We start from the raw sequence: 13,312 nt of genomic DNA on the forward strand, positions 1-13,312 counted from the left end.
AAAAATTTACCTTTCCTTCGTTAAAGGATCATTTTATACCTGTTCTCCTTTCTTAATATGCCTACCACAGTTATATCCGACCTAGATCAACTACAACCTCAATATTTATGTTTGGAGACTGCCTTCCGAAAGTTATCTGCGTTCACAAAGCACGTTATGTACATCGTGCCATTTTCTACTCCACATAAGTTCACCTTGCCTGTATAAAAATGAATAAAAATAACCCTGCCCCGAGTGAGGATCGAACTCACGACCTTGAGATTATGAGACTCACGCGCTGCCTACTGCGCCATCGAGGCTATGAAGGAGGGGAGTACCAGTAGATAAGATATTAGGAGAAATGCTGACTCCGTTGAGATTAAGGAGAAAAAGAAGCTAAAATCTACCTGGTCTGCGGGATGATTACTATACAGTAGAGCGTGTTTGTGTGTTGCTCCATCAAAATCCTCGTCTTCAGGAATCTTAATTTATTTCTAATGTATTCCGAAAACTGTTCATACAGCTCATAATATACATCTCACTAAGCAGGTGGTAAACAAACAGCAACGACAAACAACAACAACAACAACTTCTTCACTAACACCTTCCCGTTTCTTTCCCTAACTTCCTTAACTCCCTCTTTAATGCTTCCCTTTGTAAACTCTGCCTGCTACATTCATCCCTCTCCCTCTTCCTTCCTCCATTTCCTCCTCATGCTCCTTCTCCTTCCTGTTTCTTTCCCCAACTTCCATAATTCCCTCTATAATGCTTCCCTTTGCAAACTCTGCCTTCTACATTCATCCCTCTCCCTCTTCCTTCCTCCATCTCCTCCTACTCCTTCTCCTCCTCCATCCTTTAATCCCTATCATTCTCTCCAACCCTCTCTTCCCCTTTCAACGCCCGACGATTCCTTAACAAGATGAAAATAGAATCAACACCACACTCGGGGCCATAAGACGGAGCAACGTGCAACCAGCCAATCATTACACGCGAAGAAGGACACCCGATCCCTCCCTGGCCGGTGTGTGCGTGCCCCTTCCTCCCTTCATTAGCGTTGATTGGCCGTGTCATTACCTGTCTCATCACTGTCTTTACCTGCGCAGCTTCCGTTTGTTTATTTAGCTCAGGTGTTCTTCCTCTCCCTCTCTCCGCTTCCCTTCCATTCTCTACTCTTCCCTTCCCTTTTCCCGCGAGTGTGTGTGTGTGTGTGTGGGGGGGGGGGGGGGGAATGGGTAATGAAGCAAAGGAGAGGAAAGGGAGAGGATGAAGAAATGACAGTGAAAAGGAACAGGAAGAATGGAGGGATGGGAGAGAAGGAGAGGGTAGGGATGGATAAGATATTAGTAAGGAGAGGTGGGATGGAGGGAGGAGAAAAAAAAAAGAGGAATAGGAGGGAACGCAGAAACGAATGGGAAGGATGAAGGGAATGAGAGCAGAAGGGAGAGAGGTAAGGAGAACCGAGGAATGGAGATGGGAAAGCAAGGAAAGAGGGAGATAAAGAAAAGGTAGAAATAAAGAGGAGGGGAAGGAGGAAAGGGGAAAGTAAGAAACAGTAGCATAGGGATAAAGCAATGAAAGAGGGAGGTAAAGAGGAATAGGCAAGGATAAAGAGGAAGAGAGAAAGAGAGATAGATAGGCTATATACGCGTAAAGATAGGGACGGAGAGGAAGAAGGGGATGTAAAGGAAGAAGGGAAGGAGGTAGCTACGGCAGATTGTTGATGGTGTGGTGGTGATAATGAAGGTGATGGAGGTGGTGGTGATGATGATGGGGGTGGTGGCGGTTTTGATGGGGGTGGTTGAGGTAGCCTTGGAATGTTGATTGTGAGGGGTATGATGGTGAAGGTAAACAAGATACAGGTGATGGTGGTGGTGATGGTGGTGGTGGTGGTGATGGTGATGGTGGTGAGGAACAACAAATGGAGGAGGAAGGCAAGTAGAGGAGGAAATGGGACACGTAAATTGAAATAAGGTTGTTGAAAGGAGGAAGAGAAGGAGGAGGAGGAGGAGGAGGAGGAGGGCAGTAATATATCCTTTTCACTGTCTATATCCGGTAGTGAACAGACTAAGGAGAGGTAAATAGATAGATAGATATATAGATACCTCGATACCGAACAATAAAATCAAACAATATGAAGAGGTAAGATTAATATTAAGAAACAACAATACAGTCACCATTTTCGCTTCTCACGCATGCAGACATATACGGCTAACTTTACTCTTTCTAAAAACAAACTTTACTCTTTCTAAAAACAAAACTTTACTCTTTCTAAAAACAAAACTTTACTCTTTCTAAAAACAAAACTTTACTCTTTCTAAAAACAAAACTTTACTCTTTCTAAAAACAAAACTTTACTCTTTCTAAAAACAAAACTTTACTCTTTCTAAAAACAAACTTTACTCTTTCTAAAAACAAAACTTTACTCTTTCTAAAAACAAAACTTTACTCTTTCTAAAAACAAAACTTTACTCTTTCTAAAAACAAAACTTTACTCTTTCTAAAAACAAAACAAAAACAAGAAAAAATCGATCAACCTTCTTTTCCTCTCCCTTCCAAAATACACAGCATGACTTTTTTATATATATATATATATATATATATATATATATATATATATAAATATATATATATATATATATATATATATATATATATATATATATATATATATATATATATATATATATATATTTAATAGCATCTAATTTTTTCATATAACCTCATTTTTTTTAGAACTTCATTTTATATTTATAAGAACTCATTTCTTATATAACAACCTCATTTTTTATACTTCACTTTGTATATGAAACCCATTTTTATATAACAACCTCATCTTTTGTATTAACGTCAACCTCATTTTTTTATACTTCACTTTATATAAGAAACCCATTTTTATATAACTACCTCATTTTATATATTAATCAACCTCTTTTTTCTCATATCCCAACACCTCATCTCCATATCACGTGGGAAAATAAATAAGACAACATCACCGCAGTTTCCTCCCTTTGTTCCCGACCTTCCTTCCTTACCTTTCGTTTTCCTTCCCACGTGACTCATTACCCAGGCGTTATCTAATCAGCGCGAGGCCAGGTGTGCCAGGTAGTACCCGTGGGAGCCTTCAGCGTGACGAAGTGGTGGGGGGGGGGGGGGGAGGTAGAACAAGCCTGTAACACAAAGACAAAAGAGTTGATTCAGTGTTTATTTGCGTTACTATTATTATTATTATTTTTATTTTTTTATTTTGCAGATTCAGAAAATTCGTCAGATTGAAGAGTTCTGAATTTGTACAGGTAATGGTAGTAGTAGTAGTAGTAGTAGTAGTAGTAGTAGTAGTAGTAGTAGTAGTAGTTTTTATATAGCAAGGGAAACAGCTCAAGGTCAATAAAACAAAAAAGGCAACAAAAAAACCCGTTAGGCGCTGCTCCAATATAAGCAAACAGAATAAGAGGCCAAAAGAAAGGTCAAAAAGTAGTAGTAGTAGTAGTAGTAGTAGTAGTAGTAGTAGTAGTAGTAGTAGTAGTAGTAGTAGTAATAGTAGTAGCGCTGGTGATAGTAGTGGTGATGGTTAGGGTTAATAGAAGCAAATGGCAAGGTGTTAGTGGTGATAAGTATATGTATAGTAAGGGAGCGGCATATGCTGGCACAGGTGTGTGGTGTTATCAGGTACAGGTGAGTGGTGGAGGCAGCCCGAGCAGGTAATAAATGCAGGTGTTATGCGGATTGAAGACGCGGTGGTGTAAAGGGTAAAGAAAGCTGGTGGGAGCAGATCACCTGATGAGACCTTACCTGCCCTTGTTAAGCTCAGGTAAACATACATAAAAACACCTCAAGGATAATCATTAGTATGTCTTCCGTATACAGACAACGAGTTCTTCTATAAACTTCTCTTTAAACGTGTGATTATTTGATATGACAACCACTCATTTTATCATCTTTCCGCCTAGTCCTGGTAAATACTCACCCTTCCCATCCTCCTTATTCTCTTAAGTACGTTTGTATACTAATTTCACACGGCGATAATCAACATCTCCAAATGTCGCTGTCTCCGTCTCAGTGTATCCCCCCACCCCCACCCCCCCCCATTCCTCCCCTGTAATCCGGCTCAGTCTTCTCTTAGAATTTCACAACCCGACGATGATCTACTGCATGGATGTGTGTTGCTTCCCCTACTCTGCGTTCCTCTGCTCCTGTTTTTATAATAAATTCACACAATACAATAATCATGTCCCTCCTTCTACTTTATACATATTTCACACAATCCCGATCATTTTCCTTTATCCTGCGTGAGTATTCCTCGCGATTTTTCAACTTTCCAATATCTGATTTCATTTTCAGTTTTATCGTTCATCATCCTTTTTATACATATTTCACCCTCTCCTTGTTAATATTTGTATACTAGGTTTCCTTCCATCTGTGTATTCTTCCTCGTGTTCTTTCAAAATCTTATAACTGGCTTGATTTTCGTGTTTATCATTCTTCCTTTCTTCCTTTTTATGCAAATTTCACCCTCTTCCTTTTAAAATTTGTATACTAGGTCTCCTTCCATCTGTGTATTCTTCTTCGTGTTCTTTCAAAATCTTATAACTGGCTTGATTTTCGTGTTTATTATGCTTCCTTCCTTCCTTTTTATACGAATTCCACCAAACCACGATCAACTCTCCTGCAATCTTCCTATCTGGGTCTTCATCTGTTCCTGTATTCTTCCTGCTGATCCTCCTTGTCTCTGGCGCCAAGATACGGAGCGTGGCGTGGCGGCCTGTTATCTGCCCGGCTGGCGCGCCTCGCGGGGCAACGCGCCTCGCCTGCCTCGTCACTTACCGCCGCTGAACGGGGAATCCTCCGAGTGTCAAGCGGGCGACCCTCCCGTAGCCAGATAATAACCGAGGTGTCAGCAGCTCTCAACACCTCCCGCCGCGCCCCGACCCCGCCGCCGCCAGCACTACCAACACCACCTCGCACCACCTGTCTACACCACCACCACCACCACCACCAAAGTCGCCATAAGTAGCATCACCATTGTCAACACTACCACTCTCTTAACACCACCAGAACCACCCTAATCACCTCCTGCCGCTATACCACCAATAACACCACCCCTCTGTGATGACTCTACCGGCCACCACCGTTCATTTTCAACACCGCCACCAGCACCACTACTACCGGCGTCAACACCAACATCTTCTCTTGACACCACTTGCCATCACCACCAACTGTCACCACCACCACCACCACCACTTTCACCATAACCTACTACCATTCCCACCTTCTATAGCACCACCATCACCACCACTACCCACTATCAACACCAGTTACCCAGCCAGCAGTCAGTCAGTCAATCAGTCAGTCCACGATTCCAAGACAAATTAGATCTTCAAGAACTTAATCGTGTTTTCACATCTATGGACTCCTTCGTGTGTATAAAATAAGGTCACAGTAACATATGTAGCGTGACCTTTCTTTTCCCGGCAGACGTTGACCCATTATCGCTTCCTCGTGACTTCTCCTTTCTCTTCCCTCAACATCATTCACCTTCTCTTCCTCCTCTGTTTCCTTCGCTGGTTTCTTTAGTACTCTGACAATGCTCGATCGCCCTCTACTCCATTTTCTCTCCTTCCTTCCCTTATTCCTCTTCCTTCACTGTTTTTCTTCTTTTTCTTCTTCATCTTGTTCTTACTATTTCCCCACCGCTTCCTCCTGTGTATTTATTTCACTTCTCTTTCTTCTTTTTAATCTTGTTCTTCCTGTTTAACTTTACCTTCATCAATCAATCCCCCTATCCTCCTTCGCCATCCTATTCATCCTCTCCTACTAATTCCTTTTCCTACACCATCCTTGTCTTCCTCCTGCACCATCCTATTCCTCCTCGTCCTCGTCCTCCTCCACCTTCTCCTCGGGGTTGGTAACACTGCTCCGCCTCGGCTGCAAACCTTCACTTCGTCTCGTGAGGAACTTGGAATGCTGCGTGAATTCCGAGATGTGAGATTCGCTATTATCTCTGCTTACGGAGGCCCTGTCCCAGATGTTAATGAGTGGGGGTTAGAGAATTAATTACTGGCGCCCGGGCTGGTGGGGAGGAAGGGAGTGGAAGGGAGGGAGGGAAAGTGGAAGGGTGGGTGGATGGGTTCAGGGAGGGAATACGTCAGTCGCTTGGTGTGAGAAGCAGGTCTCTCTCTCTCTCTCTCTCTCTCTCTCTCTCTTGGTGTCTTGCCCGATGGATTTAGTGTCTCCTCCGCGCCGTATATATCCTCCCGAGACGTTACTCTTCCACTCTTCCTTTCCTCCGCCGCGCCAAGTAGTGCCGGAGATGCGAGGCGGAGGGGAAAAAAAGACGAGAAAAAGTGATGATAATAATGATGATAATAATAATGAAAAAGATGATGCGTTGTGGGTAATTAAGTATATATTGGTGATTTTTTTTTTTTTTACAACAAAGGAGACAGCTCAAGGGCACAAAAATAGGAAACAATAATAAAAAAAAAAGCCCGCTACTCGCTGCTCCTCCTCTTGTGTGTTGTGAGATTGAGTATTATATAAAACTCGTAAGGGGAGGCTTGAGAAGAGGCTATCATTAATGGAGAGAAATATGGAAGGTATAAAAAATAAATATAAATGATGATAAAGGCGTCAAACTGAACGAAAAAATCAACGAATACACAAAAAATCACCATCACTACAATCACCACCGAATAAGGAAAAAAAATATGATTCCCACCTTGACCATAGAGAGACATCACCGCAATCATCAACTGAGCCAAACGAAGAAAACAACAACAACAACAACAACAAATTGATCTCTCTTTTTGGCCACTCCTCTGTACTCTATTCAGGAGCAGTAAGTAGCGTGCTTTTTTTTCTTTATTATTGTTTTATTTTTGTTTACCCCCTTGAACTGTCTCCTTTGCTTTAAAAAAAAAAAAACATGCAAAAAAAAAAAAAAAAACCACTATTCACCATCATCGACATACCACACTACATGGAAACAAAGCCCCACATCCCCCCCCCACCACCACTACCACCACCACCACCACCATAATCACCATTACCACTACGAAAACCACCACCCCCACAACCAGTAGAAACAACCATATCTTGAGACAGTGATGCAATGGTACCACATAAATAAATGTTTTGGAAGCGCTGGAGAAGAAAAAAACTAAATAAACAAAGAAAACTTAATTATTTTACCTAATGACACGATGAGAGAGAGAGAGAGAGAGAGAGAGAGAGAGAGAGAGAGAGAGAGAGAGAGAGAGAGAGAGAGAGAGAGAGAGAGAGAACCAAAGTTATGCAAATACGACGGAAGTATTACCACCAGGGATGAGTGTTATCAGGAGGAGGAGGAGGAGACGGAGGAGGAAGAGGGGGAGGAGGAGGAGAGGGGTAATTATTGCCTTCTGATTATGTTATCACCCTCTTTCTCACGTCTTTCCCCTTATTATACCGAAGAAAAGTGGAGGACGCAAGCCATTACAGTCTTTATGACCGGGAGTTAGAAAGGCGGATTTACGAGGGGACGCGGCGAGGGGAAAATATGCAGGAAGATACAGCGATACCCCTCCGTGATGAAATGTGAGGGGGGGGGAAGGAGGGGAGGAGGAGGAAGGGAGGGGGAGATAAGGGGGAGGGTATGTGTTTAGTACTTAAAGATTTCTGATACCGAGAGAGAAAATGAGGGAAGGAAGTAACTTTAAGGAAGGAAGGAGGGTGGGATGGAGGGAAAGGAGGGGGAGGAGTGATAATGATAGGGATGAGAAAGGAGAATGAAAGAACAAAAAGATTAAAGATTAGTTGCTGTGATTCGTGTGTGTGTGTGTGTGTGTGTGTGTGTGTGTGTGTGTGTGTGTGTGTGTGTGTGTGTGTGTGTGTGTGTGTGTGTGTGTGTGTGTCAGAAGTGTTATTGACAACGTTACAACTAATACTTCTTCAGACTTAGTTGAGGAGGAGGAGGAGGAGGAGGAGGGATGGGAGAAGGAGGAATAGGAGAAAGCAAGGGAGGGAAGAGATAAGATGGAGGGATGGGAGATTCAATAGTGATGGCAGTGGAAGGGAAAGACGGAAAGGGAAGAAGAGAGGGAAGGAAAGAGATAGGGAGGAATGGGAATTATAAAAAAAAAAGATAGGGGATAAGGAAAACAGAAAAAAAGAGAAGAGGATGATGGGGAGGGAAGGAGAAAACGATGATGATGGGTAAGCACAGGAGTAGATAAGAAGGGAGATGAATGAAGGGTAGGCACGGGGAGGAGTGAAGGGGAGGGGGGAGGGGGGTAGGAGGGGAGAGGAAGACAGAGTAGCACACCTGTCTTAATGGGAGGAGGAAGAACAGGTGTGTCGATGGAGTCCCAGATAACACTAATGATGGGAGGAAGAAGGAGTGGAGGCTGCCTTGAGTAGACCCTTCGTCTCATCAACTCACATCCTCTTACTAACAGTCTTCTACCTCTTATATTCCACCTCAGTGTTGCATCTCTTTCTATTTTCTACCTATATTTTCATGCTGACTTCTCCTCTGAACTTTCTAACTGCATGTCTCTCCCCCTTTCCCGCGTCCCAGCTGAGCACGATTTTCTACTCTTGGTCATCCCTTATCTATCCAAATCCCTTATGCAAGAGTTAATCAGCATCTACATTCTTTTATCCCTTCCGCTAGTAAACTCTGAAATAGCCTTCTTTCGTCTGTATTTCCTCCTGCCTACGACTTGAACTTAATCAAAAGAAGAGTATCAAGACTCCTCTCCACCCTGAATTTACCTCTCTTTTGGCCTCTCTCGTCCATATTTCTTTTGCCGGAGCAGCGTTTAGCGGGCTTTTTTTAATGCTTTTGTTTTTTGCCTATGATCTGCCTTCCTTGCTGTAAAAAAATCCTCCTTGTATAAAAAAGAACAACAAAAAGCAAGACCAAGAAGAACAAGAATGAAGGAGGAGATGAATTTGTAGATGGAGAGGAAGAAATCTGGAGAAAAGTATTATGAAAAAGAACAAACACAAGAGGAAGAGGAAGAGGAGGAGAAGAAAGAGGTTGATGTTGATGATGATGATGATGATGATAAAGAGAACGAGGGTGAAAAGAAAAAGATATTGGAGAGAGAGAGAGAGAGAGAGAGAGAGAGAGAGAGAGAGAGAGAGAGAGAGAGAGAGAGAGAGAGAGAGAGAGAGAGAGAGAGAGAGAGAGAGAGAGAGAGAGAGAGAGAGAGAGAGAGAGAGAGAGAGAGAGAGAGAGAGAGAGAGAGAATGACGTTTATGATAAAAAAAAGAGGGAAAACACAGACGAACAAGAATAGAAAAAAAAACAGACACAAAATGATAAAAAGAGAGAGAGAGAGAAGGAGGGACGAGATAACGTGATAAGAGAGAATCGGAATCAGGTGGAAGAGATAAAAGAGAATAAAAGAAGCCACAAGTGAAAGACGGAAGATGGAACGAATGGACTGCAAAGAACAAGGGGAGGAGGAAAAAGAGAGACAGAGACAGAGAAGAGAGGAAAAAAATAAACGGCAGACGAAGGGAAACTAAGATAAAAACGTAATAGCAAGGGGACACGAATAAAATAAAGGAGAAGGGGAAGACGGTAAGAAAGGCGACCAAGGAGAGAAAAGAAGAGGAAAAAAAGACACGAAGGAGGGGGAATAAATAAAGGCATATATATAGAGAAGAAAGGAGAACAGGGAAGGAGTGATTAAAAGCGAAAGAGGTGAAGGAGAAAGAAGAGGAGGAGGAGAAAGAGAGACAATTGCGTGCGTAGGAAAATGTGGTAGGAATAACAGATAAAAGCAGATAAATGACAGAAAGGAACAAGGGAAGAAGAAGAAGGAGAAGAAGAAGAAGAAGAAGAAGAAGAAGGGTTGATGATTGTGAGTGAAATATTGAAATGTTAATGGAAGTGATGCAAGAAGAGAGAGAGAGAGAGAGAGAGAGAGAGAGAGAGAGAGAGAGAGAGAGAGAGAGAGAGAGAGAGAGAGAGAGAGAGAGAGAGAGAGAGAGAGAGAGAAATAGCAATAAGAGTAATGAAAGAAGAGAACACGAGAACACAAAGTAAACTACATGCATGAGGAAAGACAATAGTATAAAGAAAGAGACAAAGAACACAGCTTGATAAAGAAAGGAAAAGGAAAAAAAACAAGAAAAAACTGAGAAAATAAAAAGAAGTGGTGAGGTAATTTGATTAATGTGATGATGGTGAAATTGGATCTTTAAATGAACACAAAGAGAAAAGTTGCATAATTTAGTAGCAGTGGTAGTAGTAGTAGTAGTAGTAGTAGTAGTGGTAGTAATAGTAGCAGTTACCCTCAGTTCCCTTATCTTCACACCCTTTTCCTTCCCTCTCTTCCCTCTTTCTCCACAGCTCTCTTTTCTTATCTCTTTCTCTCTACATCAACACATCGACTCTTTCATTACCATCTCTCTATCCCATTCTCCCATCTTTCCCTCATTTCTTCAGCTTCCTTTCCTTCTCATCTCTACCTCTTAACCATATGAATAACCGCACATCATTCATTACTCATCTCTATTTACTCTTCATCTCACCGTCCGCGTCATTACCCAACACTCTCGTTACCCATTTCTTATCCATGCAGCCTCACCCACTACCTATACCATTCCTCTCTTCCTCTCCCTCTCTCTTACATCTCAGTACCATCCGTCACTTCCTATCCCTCTTTTTCCCCATTTCTTATCCTTGCATCCTCACTCATTACCCACCATTCCTCTCTCCCTCTCACCTTATTCCCTTCGTCGTCTTGTCCTTCTCCATGTATCCCTCGCCCTTCCTTTTTCTCTCTCCCTCTACCTTGTTCCTTCTCTCGTCTCGTCCTCTCTCTGTGCATCCCCCGCCCTTCTTTTCTCTCCCCCTCTTCTTTGTTCCCTCCCCCGCTCTCCCCTCCTATCCCCTTATCCTTTCTTCCCTCCTCATTTCGTCCTCCTCCACTTATCCCTCGCATTTCCCTTTCTCTCTTGTTTCCTCTCTCGCCTCGTCCTCCACGCATCCTCCTTTCTTCCTTCCTTCCTTCCTTTCTTCCTTCTCCCTCATTCCCTTCTTCGCCTCATCCTCCGCTGAGCGTCCCCAACTTTTCCTTTCTCTCCCTCCCCCTTGTTTCTCTCCCTGTCTCTTCCTCCTCCGCGCCTCCCCGCCCACCCAGCTTCCCTCATCACCGCCTTATCTTGCTGGGGAGGGACACGGCCATCTTTCATTTATCTATCGCCTCCCCATCACGCGTCCGGGGCACCATTCCGGGACTTATCGCCGCCCTGCCCATTACTCCTGCTGCCCTCTGTTTGGCCGGAATGACACACACACACACACACACACACACACACACACGAAGGCTTAAAAATCGCAGAAAAAGACTAAATACAAATCATATACCTGTTTGAGCAAAAAAAAAAAAGGAAAAAAAAAATGGAAGAAAAAGAAGAAGTAGAAGAAGAGGAAGAAGAAGAAAGAGAAGAAGAAGAAGAAAAAGAGTTGATGGTAATGAGGGAAATATTGAAATGATAATGGAAGTGACGTAAGAAATGAGAGAAGAAATGAAGAGACAAGAAAAAAAATGAAAGAAAACAATAACCAAGAAACACACACACACACACACACACACACACACACACACACACACACACACACACACACACACAGGAAGAGAGAGAGGTACATTTTCTTTTTTTAGGGGCGTGTTAGGGATAACTACTTAATTTTGGGCGAACACCGCGATGACTGTGATTCTGACAAATAGTTCTCAGACATGCAACGGGACCAATTAGGCGGCGGCGGGCCAGGGTGGGACGGGCGGCGACGCGGGGACCCGAGGCGGCTGACAACATGATTTATAATGAAGAAGGCGGTGACGAGGAGGAGGAGGAGGAGCTGGAGGAGGTGGAGGAGGAGGGGGAAGAGGGTGAGGAAAAGGAGGAAGAGGATTAGATTAGGAGGTTGGAGGCGGAAGGAAAGACTTTAAAACACACACACACACACACACACACACACACACACACACACACACACACACACACACACACACACACACACACACACACACACACACACACACACAAACGCCCCTCTCCCACAAACACACATACAGTAAAGAAGAAAACTACACTGTTGAATATAAATACCAAAAAATTACGCTTCACCAAAACAAACAATCATTAACCTGTATTACACCTGACTTTCTACCCCCACACACACACCTGGCTGCCCCTCATGATGGTCTCCCTGCCCCCCCTATCTATCCCCATCCCTGCTCCCCATTCATACCTTAACCCCACCTCTCCTTTCCCCCCGCTCCGCCCCACCCCATGTATACCTGACCCCCTGAAGCTCTCCCTGTTCCCCTATCTATTCCCTTCCCCTCTCCACATCCATATCCTGCCCCATCCTGCCCCCATGCCCCCTCCACCCCACCCATCTTCACCCCCGCCTGCCCCAACCCCCCAGCCCTACCCGGAACAGACCCTTGACATCAGTAAGATCTATAAGGAACCAAATAGCAAATGACCTAAACAAACCTTATCTACCTGTCCGTTCATTAAAGACTTCAAACACCTTGACGACCACCGCCCCCCTCCCCCCCATATCTCCCCTCTCCCCCTCCCCCTCTCCTCCTCTTGGCACGCATGTTAAACCTCCTCTTCTCTACCTTTTCTCCTTGTCTTTTTTTAATATACATCGCCTAAATTGATGATACTAAGAGAGTGTTTGGGCGTTTTAGTTAATTAATTTATTCGTATAAGGAGCCGTGGTAGGGGAGAGAGAGGGGGGTATGGGGACAGGGGAAGGGGAAGTGGTGGGGGTGTTGAGGGTGGAGGTGTGATGGATGATGTCCCCGCCCGCTGCCTCCACCCCGCCCACCCTAATTATCACCACCACCACCACCACCACCCTCAGTCTCCTCGTCTTCCTTCCCCTTCCCTTCGCTATATCCATCCTTAACACCCACCCTCTTTCTGTTCATACCCCTCTCCCTGCGCCCCCCCCACCGCCCCATCTCCCCCCCCCCTCTCTCTCTCTCTCTCTCTCTCTCTCTCTCTCTCTCTCTCTCTCTCTCTCTCTCTCTCTCTCTCTCTCTCTACTTTCAGTTGTTCACATCATTGTATCTTTCTTAATTATTTCTCCCTCTTTCTCTCTATATACTATTTTCTCTTTTTTTCAAACTTTTTTCATAAGACTAGTGTGCACGCATGTGTGTGTGTGTGTGTGTGTGTGTGTGTGTGTGTGTGTGTGTGTGTGTGTGTGTGTGTGTGTGTGTGTGTGTGTGTGTGTGTGTGTGTTTGCCTGGTTATTTTTATCTGCGCAGTACAGTTTTCTCTTTATTAAACATTCCCTCCTATAAAGAAACGG

The 13,312-nt window shown here is 43.8% G+C and overlaps 1 non-coding gene across 1 annotated transcript; it reads right to left on the reverse strand.

Annotated features, from left to right (window-relative positions):
* Nucleotides 1–226: 226 nt before the first annotated feature.
* Nucleotides 227–299, reverse strand: Trnam-cau (transfer RNA methionine (anticodon CAU)). The gene has a single exon. It is a non-coding gene; the product is annotated as a tRNA-Met (tRNA).
* Between the last annotated feature and the right edge of the window lie 13,013 nt (nucleotides 300–13,312).

The sequence above is a fragment of the Eriocheir sinensis genome, chromosome 8, assembly GCF_024679095.1.
Source record: "Eriocheir sinensis breed Jianghai 21 chromosome 8, ASM2467909v1, whole genome shotgun sequence".
Classification (NCBI taxonomy): Eukaryota; Metazoa; Arthropoda; class Malacostraca; order Decapoda; family Varunidae; genus Eriocheir; species Eriocheir sinensis.